Source organism: Xenopus laevis, chromosome 8L, assembly GCF_017654675.1.
Source record: "Xenopus laevis strain J_2021 chromosome 8L, Xenopus_laevis_v10.1, whole genome shotgun sequence".
NCBI lineage: Eukaryota > Metazoa > Chordata > Amphibia > Anura > Pipidae > Xenopus > Xenopus laevis.
The window spans coordinates 22,887,269-22,904,431 of NC_054385.1; the positions used below are offsets into that span (position 1 = coordinate 22,887,269).

Consider the following 17,163-nt stretch of genomic DNA (forward strand, 5'->3'; position numbering starts at 1 on the left):
ATTGTCAAGGATGTTTGGTATGTCCTCAGTTCCAACCACAAGGACCCAATCATCGGGCACCACTGATAAAAAGAGGAATATCCATGCCATGGTCAGATATTCAGATGGATTTCATTGGACCAGTAACAACTTCCTCAAAAGGAAACCGATACATGCTGACTGTAACTTGTTTGTTTACAAAATGGAGAGAATGTCTGCCATGTAAAACATGCAGTTCTAGTGTATGCGCATCACTGCTCATTAACCATATATTTTCCAGATTTGGTCTTCCCCAGCATATTGAATCCGACCGTGGAAGTTACTTCACCAGTGAAGTGATGACCAAGATGTGGGAAATTCTAGGAGTAAAAAGGAAGCTACACATAGCTTACCGACCAGCTTCTAGTGGTGGAGTAGAGCGTTACAATCAATCCATAGTAAACATTTTGAAAAAGTTTGTCAAGGAATCTGGTAAAGACTGGGATGTGAAGTTGCCATTAGTTCTCATGGCTATTAGAGCTACCCCAAGTGCAGCAACCAAAATTTCTCCATTTGAGATGATTACAGGTAGAAAAATGGTGTTACCTCAACATTTACTTTACAGGACCACAGATCACAATTTGATGAATGCAATGACTGCACATCAATATATAGAAAATTTACGCAAGCATCTACAGCATGCTTTTGCATTTGCTCAAAGAAATATTGAGAAAGCTGCAGTAAGTACGAAAACGTACTATGATCTAAAAACAACTCAAAGGGAATATCAGGTGGATGACAAAGTTTATCTTTATAACTTTGCCAGGGATCAAGTAAAGGAAAGGAAATTCCTACCTTCGTGGAAAGGTCCATATATAATCACTGATAAATTATCTCCTGTGGTTTATAAAGTTAAAATTCCTAAGGGGGATGATTTTGTTGAAAAATGGATGCATATTAACCAATTACGTGTTTGTCATCCTAGCTCACAGCTTCAGAAAATAGAGCAAGTCGAGAGCTAAGTTGCAAGGAATCTGGAAATTCCGGATAAAGATGGAAGTAGAGATTAATATTGTATATAGATAATTATATCATGATATGCCTATGTCTGCTCTCTCTACCTTCCAACTATCCTTTATCTTACCTGTGAACTGAAACTTGCTCTGTTATAGGAAACTCATACCAATCCAAAGAATTTATGATGAGGTCGAAACATGTTATATATGACAGCCGAAACTAATGATTTCTTTTGATTTTCTATAGGCGCAAAGATGCCATCCCAGATGATCGCTATCTTATATGCAGTCCTGATCTTGGGGAAAGAGTTACACGCTGAGCGGATTGTGATGCCAGGTCCATCATCCGGGATCATGCTACAGGATACGGCGGGATTCATCATGACCAACAAGAGGATCTTATCCCAAAAGATTTATATGAGCCTAGATCCACGTTGTATCATCGAAAGACAAATCAACGTATCCAATATCCGATCACCGGAGATTCAAACCTGGTACCAGCTGCATATTGAATATTCACAAAAGCGGATTACTCAAATCCTGGAGCAAACACGGAAAACTTTAATCAGAGAACCTTTTTCTTCAAACCAAAGACCGAAACGGTTCATTTCTGCTATCGTTGCTGCTATAATCTTTGCAGTAGTAGGAAACGTATTTGCAACCAGTGTAACAATCGCTAATTCCGTCTCCCTTAAAACATTGAAGGAGAGGTAGGAAGCATTGATGCATTCCAAACCAGGAGATTGCCATAAGTCCGGAATTTAAATTTTTTGTTGGATAATAAGCCCAGCCATACCATCCATATGGTTATAAAAAAAACATAATATTACCATGGATACTCCACAATTTTCATCAACCGATGACGAAATACTGTTTCCTTCTGTTTGGTCATGGGGGGAAAACTATATATGGAGTCTATTGATCACAATTATAGTAGGGTGGTTAACTGTAATCACCATTTTGGCAATACGTTGGATGAAGATCATCAAAAAGACTCTAGACAAACTATGGCTTAAATCTCGCCGATCAAGTTTACATAATGAGTATGATGAAGGAAGAGTTTGAAAACCCTTAGTAGTTTTCCTGAAATGTTCATATTATAGGAAACATTTCAGAAAAACAAGGGGGATTTGTCGGATTTTCAAATAAGATGAATATTAACTATAAGAATATTCAGGTTTATTAATGATAACATATGATTATTTTACTCAATAGAATACATATTCATGATTGATATTATGCATATTTGATTAATCATATAGTGTTGAGTAATGAATGTTATATTTTGTTTTATATAAATTAATGTTTACTTGGTAAGAAACTTCTGTTCTGAAAAGGATGTTTTAGCAAACTCCTAACACAGGTGTATAACCTTTGTGCTTAAAGCAAATCTCAAAGGTTGTATAATCCTTGGTGTCTGTGTGAATAAGATGAGAACACCTTGAAGGATTTTACAAACTATCCACAGTATAGAGCACACCTGTTTGAGAGGGTAATAATTAATCAAGGACAGACCAATTTTGAATGGCTAGTATATTCACAAGTATATTGTATGTGTACTGAAGGTATTAAGGAGTTACACAGCATTGTTCTAGTCTGAAGCAATGTCAACAATAATGTGTAACATCAAATTAAGAAAGGTCAAAGGCTATTATGTATTTTTTAGATATTTTTAGGTCACGATGTTTGAGACAATAGTGCCATCTACAGGTAGTGTAGGACATCACGCCCAGGGGTCAATGATTGACATTTTACTAAATATTTAGATTAAATGGTGATAGTTTAACTTTTGGAGACTACCCTTCAGTTCCAATTGGTTAGTTAATTAATCCCAGGGGTTGAGTTTTAGACAGAAAGGAGGGATAAATTAGGAGACACTGGGATACTAAAGAGGCAATTAAAAAAGGAACTAAAAAAAGGAAGAAGGATAAGAAAAAGAGGGCTGACTGTAGGAAAAGAACTAGAAAAAGAAAGAAAGAGAAGGAAGGAAATCTAAAAAACTACTTGGAGACTCTCAACTATAAGAAGACTCATTCTCCAACTAAAAAGAAAAGAACCAGATGTTTTTAAAGATCCAGAAAGTGAGATCAGGGTGACATCACAGGCCAGTGAAAACTACATCTGGTAAATATAAATTTTTGTTATACTTTTTCTCGATTAAGTTGTATGCTTGGATATTTATTATTCCTATGTGTATTATAGTCATACCCTAAACATTGACTTTCCCAGAATTGCAAACTGGGAATAATCTGTTTAATTTGGGTCCATTTTTATTTTTCATTAATATATATATATGATATCCAAGTTAACGATTTAATGGGGAAATAAGAAAATTTAAGGACAGAATTCCTTAGCAAATCAGAATCAGTTATATAATCCTCCTTTGATTCTAATCTATATAATACCTTGTTATTAAGTATTAAGAAGTGAAAGTATATATTATCTTGTAGATGCTTGCCGTTTATTAAGTAATATCTATTGGTCAATTTTCCTTTTGATTAATCATTGAATGTATATCAGGGAGTGTTTAATAGATTTTTTTGTAAGAAGTAATAAGTAAATTTTTTTGTCATATTCATATTTAAATAAATCAATTATTTTATTAAATAATTGTCATGATTTTTTACCTTTGTACCAATTGATTGGGAAAGCTCGATATCGAATTCAGAGTTGGGCATATATTATTTAAGACTCCTCCTCTTTATTACTAACAAGGAGCCTTAAATTATTTTAAATAATTTTATATAATTTTATATAATTTCATTAAATATTCGCACAATTAGCCCGACACTCCAAAGGAAGAAAGCTGGGAGCAATTACATTCTTGATGAGTGAAACTTATTCTATGTGTTTGTGAATATAATCAACCACCAGACACATTGCCATTTGGCATGAGGGTATATACTTACTCTAAACTAAGCCTTTTCTGTCTTAAAAACACTGTGCACTATATCTGATAATGTATAAATATGTTTGAAAATAATTCAGATAGTGTTGGGGAATACACCATTGATAATGTGTGAATGCAATTACACTGAGGTGTGAATTTATAAGCTACACTATATATTTTCTTGTTTTTTTCTTCATTTTCCTTCTTTGAGGTACGATCAGTAGCACTTTTTAGAACATGATACAAAGCTTGCCTTAATAGTGTCTTCAAAATAGGTTCTGCCCGTTTGTTCTGATTACAATATTTGAGGAAAACTAGATTTACATCATTTTTATAGTGTAAGTGCAATGCCATACCGATACATCTGGATCGTCTTTTTTAGACAGGGGCAGTGTCCCCTGGAGCAGCGGAGAGCGTGAAGGATCCGCAGGAGAGGACGGCGGGACCACAGCAGTTCACACCCAGCGGACAGGGATGGACAGCAAGAAAGCACACAAGAAGCAGAAACGCTAGTGATTAACATATCCAAAAAGGTACTGTCTCAATCTGAGGTGTGTGTGTTACAGAAGGGTTTATCACTTCATTCCTCCACGCAGCTAGATACTTTCATGCTAGACATTGATTTACAGAGGTTTCACAGACTCCTGCGACTTAAGGTGCAGTTTAAGAGCATGACACCAGCAGTAACCCATTCCCTTACTGTGCAGCAATTTGGGCTACATAAAAAGAGTCGGTATTTACCACCAACTTCATCTCATTTAGTTGAGACTGTGACTGGCCTTATTTCTCAGGACATTGATCGGTTAACGCAGGACCCGAAGGGTCTGAGGGCATTAAGGTATAGTAACAATATGACCAAGGTGGAACTGTTGTCTCTGAACGAGTTGATGTATGACAGGAATGTGGTTTACAAACTGGCAGACAAATGAGGGGCCCTGGTGATCCTGGATAGTGACTACTACATACAAGAAATATTGGGTCAATTAAGGGACACCTGCACATATGCCAGTCTGGATAAGGACCCTACGGAAGAGTATGGGGGCTTGATAAGTGAGACTTTATTCCGATACCAGGGCCATGGTGTAATAAATGAAGGATTGAGGGAGTATTTGACACAGGATTTTCCCTGTACACCAGTGTTCTATACCTTACCCAAGGTCCATAAGAACTTAAACTTTCCCCCTGGGTGCCCCATTATAGTGGGTGTGAATTCTATCTTTGCTACCATAGCAATATTTCTGGATAGAGTCCTGGCCCCGTTTGACCCTTGGGTCAGTCATACATAAAGGATACCTCCCATTTCCTACGTAACATTCAGACATTGAATTTAGGGGATGATCAGATTCTACTACAAGCTTTTGATATGAGTAGTTTGTATACTTCGATACCCCAGGGGTGATTTGGGTATGGGAGCAGTACTTATTGGAGGAGTCTGAATATGAAAAACAGCAGATTGACTTCTTTATGGAATTATTGGTCTTACAGAAAAACTATTTTCTCTTTCAGGACACCTTTTATCTGCAGTTACATGGTACCGTGATCGGATCCAACGTCGGGCCTACCTATGCCAACATATTTGAGAACGAGTATGTTTATGTATAAGATCTCTTCAAGGAACATTGCATTAAGTGGTGGTGCAGAATCCCAAAATATGGGAGCGCACTTCCAGGGTCACAGATTGGTCGCTTCGATTTTTCAGTAAAAATTACTTTTATTTAAACATTAGTTAAAAAGAATTACATCAGTTTATGGTCTGACGCGTTTCGTATAGACATACTTCATCGGAGACCTCTAAGTGGTGGTGCTACATCAATGATTTGTTGGTAATTTGGGGGGGGTAATGTTGGATCCCTTCAAACATTCAAGGAACACTTAGATAACTGTGTCCCCTCGATAAAATTCACAGTTATGTTCAGTGAGGAATCAGTTAAATTTTTAGACACTAGGGTGTATCAGAAAGGGGAACATCTGTTCACGGATTTGTTTATCAAACCTACAGATCAATTTGTTGCGGTACGAGAGTGCGTACCCTAAAGCTAATGTTTCCTTTCTCTGTAGGTCGCAGTTTTTACGAGTCAGACGAATAGCAACATTGGCCGTTGCTAAGGAAAGCTTACTCGGATATCTCAGAGTTCTCGGAACCTCCACTTATGTCATATAAGCGACCACGCAGTCTAGAGACAGACTGGTGAAATTGGATTTGTGTACCACAAAAGTAAATCCTCAGAGACTATTGGCACCTTTATAGAATGGCATGTATCCATGCGGTAGTTGCAACCAGTGCTCTAGTGTAATATGTACCAATGTTTTTAGCAGGATCAGCACTCTCTGTTATTTGTGATATTGTGGTTTAAGTGGCATTTTATCCGACGTTTCGTTCCCACATGGAGACCTTTTTCAAGGATATAGTGCATTGTGAGTGTAACAACTTAAATACCCTCACCACATGTGAAATATAAAGTTCATTTATTTTCTTTTCGCTTTAGTCAATGTGTTATAATACTTCACACCACCAGGTGTCAGTGTATTGCTCTGGGCAAGTGTAGCAGTGTCCATATTAAAAAAGGAAGAAAATCATTCCATACATAGCAACAATGTAACTATGCCTCTTACAGATTCAGAAGTTGTTCATGTCACGTGCAGAGAAACACATTGTATTTATTCCTGTGGAATGAAACAAATAAAGTCATTTTGATGTAATACTTCTGCTGAATGAAGCCTTACCAGATGGTTTCGGAATATTTCACTTCAAGTTAAAAACCAGTTCAGTTGCAATTGTACATTTAATCCTTTGGGGGTAACACAGTCCGATTCATAAATCCAGAATGCTGTTATTACAAATAACAGAGAGTGCTGTTCCTGCTTCTTCACCTATGACAAATAATTGATCGTGCACCTCTGGCTTCACTTGAGAGTGAGTGCGGGCACTGTGGGACATATATATATATATATATATATATATATATGTCTTCCAAATGAGTATCCGCACTCCAAGATCAATTTTGATAAAGGCAGGGGTGCACGGCAAATTTTGTATACACCAATGCTTCACAGACCAGCACTCCCTTTGATATGATATATAAACAATCTTTTTATTGGATAAAGATGCAATAAAAAGATTGTTTATATATCATATCAAAGGGAGTGCTGGTCTGTGAAGCATTGGTATATATATATATATATATATATATATATATATATATCTATATACACAATTCCAACGTTTATGATGCACTAATCCCAATGTATATCAGAGTCAAGGGTGCTGATCCCAATAGCAGTGAGTAATTCCGCTTCTTAGTTATATTGGTCCAACCAGATCGCACTCCATATTTAAAACATAGCTTTTATTAGCTTGTTAAAATGTATCACAAAATGGCATTCTTCACAACATAGTAGCAGCGTCATTTGTATCAAGACACTTATCTGTTAAAAGTCCAGCATAAACGCTATATCCATCCACACTCACGCGACGTTTCGGGACACATCCGTTCCCTTTCTCAAGCGTATGTATCGTGTAGTAGCGTGTAGGACTCCATTGCACACACTTTCTGCTTCCTCGTTAGGCGGGGCATACGTGGTAAGTAACTGTGATGATGCTTCCTCACCTGGAGGCCGGATCTGCACGTCAGTCACCACATATCTCCACCCTCCCGTTACTATGCAAAGTCCATAGTTACCAAAGAAAAGAAATATATCAGTAACAGCAAATTACATGGGCATTTTTCACTATATCTGATGATTGTAGTTGTTTGAGCAGATTATGCCAAAATGAAAGGCAAAAGTTAACAGATGAATGGCAAAAAAAATTTTTTTTTTTAAAAAAATACAAAAATACTTATAAAGAAAAAATTCAAAAAATATACACAAAATAATATTAGTTGCCCGAAATATTACTACTCACCCTAAATGAGTACTTTACAGAAATAAATGCAAGTCAAAATCACGATTTAGACCCCTTGGACTGAGAGTCCCTAGCCTGTCAATCCATTTAACTTCTGCTCTTTTTAATGCTAGAACACGATCTCCTCCTCTTTTCAGAGGTGGGACGTGTTGGATAACTCTGAATTTCAGCTCCTCTGATGTATGTCCTTGTTCTAAACAATGTCTAGAGACTGGCAATGATCTGTTGCCCACGTGTATAGTTGATCTATGTTGAGAAAACCTATCCTTCACCTTCTGGGTGGTTTCTCCAACATAGACCAACCCACATGGGCACACCAGCATGTATACAACAAAATTGGTATCACACGTATTATAACCCCTAATTTGATACTTCTGATCCCTATGTGGATGGTCAAAATCAGGACCTACCAATACAAATCGACACTGGGCACAACCCTTACATCTATACATGCCCTCTTTCTTGGGACCCCAAAACATTGCCTTATTAGGTGGTTTCCGTATGTCTGCATTCACTAATCTACTCCCTATGGTTGCTCCTCTGCGATAGGACATCATAGGGCCGTGTTGAAACTCTGGAATTGAAGGATATGCATCTTTTAATAAGTGCCAATGTTTATCTAATATGCATTTAAATTTGGAACTGGCAGAATTATACTGGGATGCATAAGCTAATCTGTTACCTGTAGTACGCCGATCTCTTGATGTACATCCAAGAATCCCTTCCTTAGCAGCCTGTTGATTTTTTTGTATTAGCTGATTCGGGTATCCCCTATCTGTAAGTTTCCTAGACATTATTTCTAAGTCTTGTTCCAGGACCACTGGATTATTTGTAATTCTACTCACTCTGGTAAACTGGCTGATAGGAATCGATCTCTTCACTGAGGGGGGATGGAAGCTGTCATAAGAAAGAAGTTGATTTCGATCCGTGGGTTTTGTATAGATACGAGTATCAAACCTTGTCTCGGTTCGTGTAACCAATACATCTAAGAAAGTAACTACTTGGAGATCAGCTGTCATCGTGAATTTAATATCATTATGGGCCCCATTAATTGCCTCACGGAAGACGGCCAAGGAGTCCAGGTCACCCCGCCATAGGAGGAACACGTCATCGATGTACCTCCACCAGGCACAACAGTGCCTAGTGAAGAGAACATTTTGATAGACATGCTCCTCCTCAAACCAACTCATAAAGGAGTTGGCATATGACGGGGCGACCCTGGACCCCATGGCCCTCCCCCGCACCTGCAAGTAATATTTGTCCCAAAATTGAAAATAGTTTCTATGTAGTATGAAGCTCAACATCTCCATGAAGAATTCTATTTCTGCATCACTGTACAAACCTGATCGATTCAACAGAATTTTGGTTGCCTTTAAGTCATCCATATGAGGAATCGATGTATATAGACTTGCCACATCAAAGGTGGCAAGCCAACACACCCCCTCTATCATAGGTATTTGGGAAAGTTTTTCTAAGAAATCGTTGGTGTCCCTTACAAAAGATCTAGTTGTTTGTACCAGGGGACCCAATATTTTATCCAAAGTCTCGGCTACATTACTCGTCAAGGAACCTATGCCTGCCACTATTGGCCTGCCTGGCCTGCCTGGGTTTCAAGGGAATTCTTGGCTACACCATCAGCCACCGTGTGCCGGCGCAAATTTGAATCTCTGAGTAAAAAACAGTTGGAGTTGCAATTACACGGACTCACCCTTACAGAGTCCAACGTATTCCCAGAGGCCTACGGGTTAATTTACAACCGACACTCTTCGCACAAAATGAGGAGTTTAAACAAAAATTTGCTGGGATAATTAATAAATGTTCACGCGATTTAATGGCACTTAACATTGAATTCATTGAACGTGAACTTACGAATGTTAAGCAAGAACTTGCTGAATTGCAGGATACCATCTCTGATGTCATGAGTACAGATGAACTATCCGAGTTTAGATTGAAAATGGACACCTTAATAGAGAAGCACAAGTCTGAAGTGATTACACGTAAAAAGCAGAAATTCGATAGAGATACGCTTGACTATGAAAAAGGTCATGTGTATAATTGGACACAATCTAATCGAGGACGAGATGGAAGTAGAAATGCTTTCCAACAATTAAGAGAGGGGCAATCACGTTCCACTGAATGCGCTAGAGAGAGAGAATTTAATTTTTTATCCACAGGAAACGAAAGACCAGACGAGGTGGAAAAAGGAGGAAACAGAAATATGAGGACACAGAAGGAACGAAAAATACAACCAAGGAGAGAAGCATGCAACAAATAGTATACAACCTTTCATCTGTGGAGCTGACACCAATACAGATGAAAGTTCTATCATATGGACTCAATTACTGCCCAACATCTAAACTTGACTCTTTTCAATTACAGGTTGACCTATATCGTTTTTTTCGTTTGCTTAGACTAAAAGCACATTTTTCACAGAATCAGGAAGCAATAAATGTAAACCCAGTCCCTGTTATAGGGTTTGATACTAACAGACTGGGTTTACGTGATAAAAGTAAATTTGTTCCCCCAACATCTTATTCCACTGTGGAAACATATATAAACAAAGTGAAAACTGATGTAGAATCATTTTTAAAATTGCCACTCAGCTTGAGTAATTACAATATGAGTCATGATGAAATAGACGCTTTATCACAAATGTCCTCTATGTCACACATAACAATTAAACCTTCTGATAAAGGAGGGGCAATTGTTGTGTTGGACACAGATAAATATATATCGAAATCAATAGACAACTTTCAGATAAAACAGTGTATATTGAATTAAAGGGTGACCCTACCACTTCCTTTAAAAAAGAACTGGATGGTGCTTTACATCTCAGCTGGGGATAATCACAGAGAAATCTAGGACATATATGATGGTGGACTATCCTATTATTCCACTCATATATGTCTTACCAAAAATCCATAAGGATCCAATAAATCCGCCAGGCAGGCCAATAGTGGCAGGCATAGGTTCCTTGACGAGTAATGTAGCCGAGACTTTCGATAAAATATTAGGTCCCCTGGTACAAACAACTAGATCTTTTGTAAGGGACACCAACGATTTCTTAGAAAAACTTTCCCAAATACCTATGATAGAGGGGGTGTGTTGGCTTGCCACCTTTGATGTGGCAAGTCTATATACATCGATTCCTCATATGGATGGCTTAAAGGCAACCAAAATTTTGTTGAATCGATCAGGTTTGTACAGTGATGCAGAAATAGAATTCTTCATGGAGATGTTGAGCTTCATACTACATAGAAACTATTTTCAATTTCGGGACAAATATTACTTGCAGGTGCGGGGGACGGCCATGGGGTCCAGGGTCGCCCCGTCATATGCCAACTCCTTTATGAGTTGGTTTGAGGAGGAGCATGTCTATCAAAATGTACTCTTCACTAGGCACTGTTGTGCCTGGTGGAGGTACATCGATGACATGTTCCTCCTATGGCGGGGTGACCTGGACTCCTTGGCCGTCTTCCGTGAGGCAATTAATGGGGCCCATAATGATATTAAATTCACGATGACAGCTGATCTCCAAGTAGTTACTTTCTTAGATGTATTGGCTGCACGAACCGAGACAGGGTTTGATACTCGTATCTATACAAAACCCACGGATCGAAATCAACTTCTTTCTTATGACAGCTTCCATCCCCCCTCAGTTAAGAGATCGATTCCTATCAGCCAGTTTACCAGAGTGAGTAGAATTACAAATAATCCAGTGGTCCTGGAACAAGACTTAGAAATAATGTCTAGGAAACTTACAGATAGGGGATACCCGAATCAGCTAATACAAAAAAATCAACAGGCTGCTAAGGAAGGGATTCTTGGATGTACATCAAGAGATCGGCGTACTACAGGTAACAGATTAGCTTATGCATCCCAGTATAATTCTGCCAGTTCCAAATTTAAATGCATATTAGATAAACATTGGCACTTATTAAAAGATGCATATCCTTCAATTCCAGAGTTTCAACACGGCCCTATGATGTCCTATCGCAGAGGAGCAACCATAGGGAGTAGATTAGTGAATGCAGACATACGGAAACCACCTAATAAGGCAATGTTTTGGGGTCCCAAGAAAGAGGGCATGTATAGATGTAAGGGTTGTGCCCAGTGTCGATTTGTATTGGTAGGTCCTGATTTTGACCATCCACATAGGGATCAGAAGTATCAAATTAGGGGTTATAATACGTGTGATACCAATTTTGTTGTGTACATGCTGGTGTGCCCATGTGGGTTGGTCTATGTTGGAGAAACCACCCAGAAGGTGAAGGATAGGTTTTCTCAACATAGATCAACTATACACGTGGGCAACAGATCATTGCTAGTCTCTAGACATTGTTTAGAACAAGGACATACATCAGAGGAGCTGAAATTCAGAGTTATCCAACACGTCCCACCTCTGAAAAGAGGAGGAGATCGTGTTCTAGCATTAAAAAGAGCAGAAGTTAAATGGATTGACAGGCTAGGGACTCTCAGTCCAAGGGGTCTAAATCGTGATTTTGACTTGCATTTATTTCTGTAAAGTACTCATTTAGGGTGAGTAGTAATATTTCGGGCAACTAATATTATTTTGTGTATATTTTTTGAATTTTTTCTTTATAAGTATTTTTGTATTTTTTTAAAAAAAATTTTTTTTTGCCATTCATCTGTTAACTTTTGCCTTTCATTTTGGCATAATCTGCTCAAACAACTACAATCATCAGATATAGTGAAAAAGGCCCATGTAATTTGCTGTTACTGATATATTTCTTTTCTTTGGTAACTATGGACTTTGCATAGTAACGGGAGGGTGGAGATATGTGGTGACTGACGTGCAGATCCGGCCTCCAGGTGAGGAAGCATCATCACAGTTACTTACCACGTATGCCCCGCCTAACGAGGAAGCAGAAAGTGTGTGCAATGGAGTCCCACACGCTACTACACGATACATACGCTTGAGAAAGGGAACGGATGTGTCCCGAAACGTCGCGTGAGTGTGGATGGATATAGCGTTTATGCTGGACTTTTAACAGATAAGTGTCTTGATACAAATGACGCTGCTACTATGTTGTGAAGAATGCCATTTTGTGATACATTTTAACAAGCTAATAAAAGCTATGTTTTAAATATGGAGTGCGATCTGGTTGGACCAATATATATATATCAATCCCTGTTTTGTTTAAAGGGTAAGGCATTTTTTAGTAGCAGTATGCACAAAATGTCGCTGTCTTAAATATATTGATAATGGGTTGAGTGCAGAGGACTCTTGGATTTGACTATATGTATTTTGTGGTCACAGCCTCATTGCACCCCCGCCTAATGGTTTTAAAAAATAGTGGTGAGCACAACTTTCCCTTGTTTGTTATAGTTTATACAGGAGCAGTGACCAGCTCCATGTTGTAGCTCCCACCCTTCCCAGCTATAGTCAGGTGATCCCACTGGTGTCTAATAAAAGGGCAGCCAAGTATGGAGGTTTACTTTGAAAGCAGCAAGTTAAGTTGCAGGTAATACCTAGTCCCTTTGTAAAATGTATAATGAAGCAATAGAATTCTTAATGAATCAGATAAAATTGAGCATAGGACTGGCCAGATATGGGATGACTTTGACGTAGTTGGCCAGCTTAAATATATTGCAATATATGGACAAACTATCCCTGTTTTGTTTAAAGGGTAAGGCATTTTTTAGTAGCAGTATGCACAAAATGTCGCTGTCTTAAATATACTGATAATGGGTTGAGTGCAGAGGACTCTTGGATTTGACTATATGTATTTTGTGGTCACAGCCTCATTGCACCCCCGCCTAATGGTTTTAAAAAATAGTGGTGAGCACAACTTTCCCTTGTTTGTTATAGTTTATACAGGAGCAGTGACCAGCTCCATGTTGTAGCTCCCACCCTTCCCAGCTATAGTCAGGTGATCCCACTGGTGTCTAATAAAAGGGCAGCCAAGTATGGAGGTTTACTTTGAAAGCAGCAAGTTAAGTTGCAGGTAATACCTAGTCCCTTTGTAAAATGTATAATGAAGCAATAGAATTCTTAATGAATCAGATAAAATTGAGCATAGGACTGGCCAGATATGGGATGACTTTGACGTAGTTGGCCAGCTTAAATATATTGCAATATATGGACAAACAATCCCTGTTTTGTTTAAAGGGTAAGGCATTTTTTAGTAGCAGTATGCACAAAATGTCGCTGTCTTAAATATATTGATAATGGGTTGAGTGCAGAGGACTCTTGGATTTGACTATATGTATTTTGTGGTCACAGCCTCATTGCACCCCCGCCTAATGGTTTTAAAAAATAGTGGTGAGCACAACTTTCCCTTGTTTGTTATAGTTTATACAGGAGCAGTGACCAGCTCCATGTTGTAGCTCCCACCCTTCCCAGCTATAGTCAGGTGATCCCACTGGTGTCTAATAAAAGGGCAGCCAAGTATGGAGGTTTACTTTGCAAGCAGCAAGTTAAGTTGCAGGTAATACCTAGTCCCTTTGTAAAATGTATAATGAAGCAATAGAATTCTTAATGAATCAGATAAAATTGAGCATAGGACTGGCCAGATATGGGATGACTTTGACGTAGTTGGCCAGCTTAAATATATTGCAATATATGGACAAACAATCCCTGTTTTGTTTAAAGGGTAAGGCATTTTTTAGTAGCAGTATGCACAAAATGTCGCTGTCTTAAATATATTGATAATGGGTTGAGTGCAGAGGACTCTTGGATTTGACTATATGTATTTTGTGGTCACAGCCTCATTGCACCCCCGCCTAATGGTTTTAAAAAATAGTGGTGAGCACAACTTTCCCTTATTTGTTATAGTTTATACAGGAGCAGTGACCAGCTCCATGTTGTAGCTCCCACCCTTCCCAGCTATAGTCAGGTGATCCCACTGGTGTCTAATAAAAGGGCAGCCAAGTATGGAGGTTTACTTTGAAAGCAGCAAGTTAAGTTGCAGGTAATACCTAGTCCCTTTGTAAAATGTATAATGAAGCAATAGAATTCTTAATGAATCAGATAAAATTGAGCATAGGACTGGCCAGATATGGGATGACTTTGACGTAGTTGGCCAGCTTAAATATATTGCAATATATGGACAAACAATCCCTGTTTTGTTTAAAGGGTAAGTCATTTTTTAGTAGCAGTATGCACAAAATGTCGCTGTCTTAAATATATTGATAATGGGTTGAGTGCAGAGGACTCTTGGATTTGACTATATGTATTTTGTGGTCACAGCCTCATTGCACCCCCGCCTAATGGTTTTAAAAAATAGTGGTGAGCACAACTTTCCCTTGTTTGTTATAGTTTATACAGGAGCAGTGACCAGCTCCATGTTGTAGCTCCCACCCTTCCCAGCTATAGTCAGGTGATCCCACTGGTGTCTAATAAAAGGGCAGCCAAGTATGGAGGTTTACTTTGAAAGCAGCAAGTTAAGTTGCAGGTAATACCTAGTCCCTTTGTAAAATGTATAATGAAGCAATAGAATTCTTAATGAATCAGATAAAATTGAGCATAGGACTGGCCAGATATGGGATGACTTTGACGTAGTTGGCCAGCTTAAATATATTGCAATATATGGACAAACAATCCCTGTTTTGTTTAAAGGGTAAGGCATTTTTTAGTAGCAGTATGCACAAAATGTCGCTGTCTTAAATATATTGATAATGGGTTGAGTGCAGAGGACTCTTGTATTTGACCAGTTTAGAATTGTACCAAAGAGGTGTTTGTGAAGCTGCTTGGGTCAGCTGAGTGGTCCAGTTGAGACTGAATTTTTGAGAGGCCACTATTGGGTTGTTAATTGCTTTCTGTTTATTAAGGTTCAGGGCCAAAATATCATAGAATGGAGAGATATCGGTTTGTAAAATACATTGCCATAGTTGGCATAGTAGGAGTGTTTTTCAGTGTTCGGTTTTGCGAGAGCTGGGCTGATATATAATAAAGGTGCATATCAGGACGAGCCATGCCACCTTCATTTTTGGGTCCTCGCAAGATTTTTAGAGACAGTCTACTTCTGGCCTTGCCCCATATGAATTGATGAAATATGGATGCCAGATTACCGAAAAAGGTTGCATGTACCCTAGTGGGCACATGCCTCAGGATATACAGGATTTTTGGGGCAATAATCATTTTTATAAGTTGTATACATCCTGTAGGCCCCAGGGGAAGATGTTGCCATGCAATAGTGAATAGAAGGGGGGACAATGGGCACCCTTGGCGTGTTCCCCTTGCAAGAGCAAAATTGGCTGTTTGTGAGGTGTTAAGTCTTAGGGACGCCACTGGGGCTTTATATAGTATTTGGGTAAGCAATATAAAAAGGGGCCCACCCCAAAAGCTTTCAGAACCTTCCACAAGTATGCCCATTCTTCCATATCGAATGCTTTGGCAATATCCAATGCGGCCACAGCTCTCTGCCCTGGACCCAGTTTGGTCTTCGGTAATTATCTGGTTTATAACTTTACTTAGCCTTCTTGCTAGTACTTTAGCTAAGATTTTTACATCTGATGTTAGTAAAGATATTGGCTGGTATGTTTCAGGTGATGCCAGGTCTTTACCAGGCTTTGGTAACAGAAGAATTGTTGCTTCATACATTGAGGCAGGGAACATTTGGTTCTTCAGGGAATAGTTGAAGGTTTTTAGCAGTTGTGGGACTAGTAAGCAAGTGTGCTTTTTATATGGTTCTATTGGAATACCATCAGAGCCTGCCGCCTTACCGGTAGGAAAGGAGTCAATTGCTTCCTTTATTTTAATCACTGATAAGGGTCACTCTAGGTAATTCTTATATTCCGCTGTTAGTGTAGGGAACCTCAGGTGATATAGGAATCTATCCAATGCTATCTCCCCATGTTCTAGTTTGGAGCTGTATAATTCTGTATAAAAGGTTGTCATGATTTGCCTAATTTCTTTAGGATCTGTGGTAACCTCTGTCTCTGACTTTTTAAGTTTAACGATCATGGAAGGGGTGGATTGTGTCCTGCTCAATAAAACCAGCATTCTGTTTGCACTCTCACCTTGTTCTAGAATGCGTGCCTTGGCAAACAAGTGTTTCTACTGAGATCTTTCCCACATTGCCTTAGTGTATTTTCCCTGTAGCTGTTTCAGCTGGGCAACTCATTCTGGCGTAGGAGCATTTGTAAAGTTATTTTCTACTTGTGTAACTTCTTATTCCGGTACCTGCTGGGCCTGTCTGGATTGCCTTTTAAAGGACGTGATTTCTTTATTCATGTACCCTCTTAGGTATGCCTTAAAGGTATCCCATACAATATTGGCATCAGCTGAGCCCCCATTCTGCTGAAAGAACTCTTTCATCATGGTCCCCTTATCCTTGTCTAGACCAGGTGTAGTGACCACCTAGGTCTAGACAGAACCTTGGTTACATTTACTATTACTATGTACCCTCTGAGGTATGCCTTAAAGGTAT

General features: G+C 38.8%; 1 long non-coding RNA gene across 1 annotated transcript; it reads left to right on the top strand.

The window, feature by feature from the left end:
* Positions 1-2,525: 2,525 nt before the first annotated feature.
* Positions 2,526-6,556, top strand: LOC108698298. The gene is made up of 4 exons (XR_005963619.1): positions 2,526-3,098; positions 4,247-4,397; positions 5,371-5,450; positions 5,923-6,556. It is a non-coding gene; the product is annotated as an uncharacterized LOC108698298 (long non-coding RNA).
* The last annotated feature ends 10,607 nt before the right edge of the window (positions 6,557-17,163 follow it).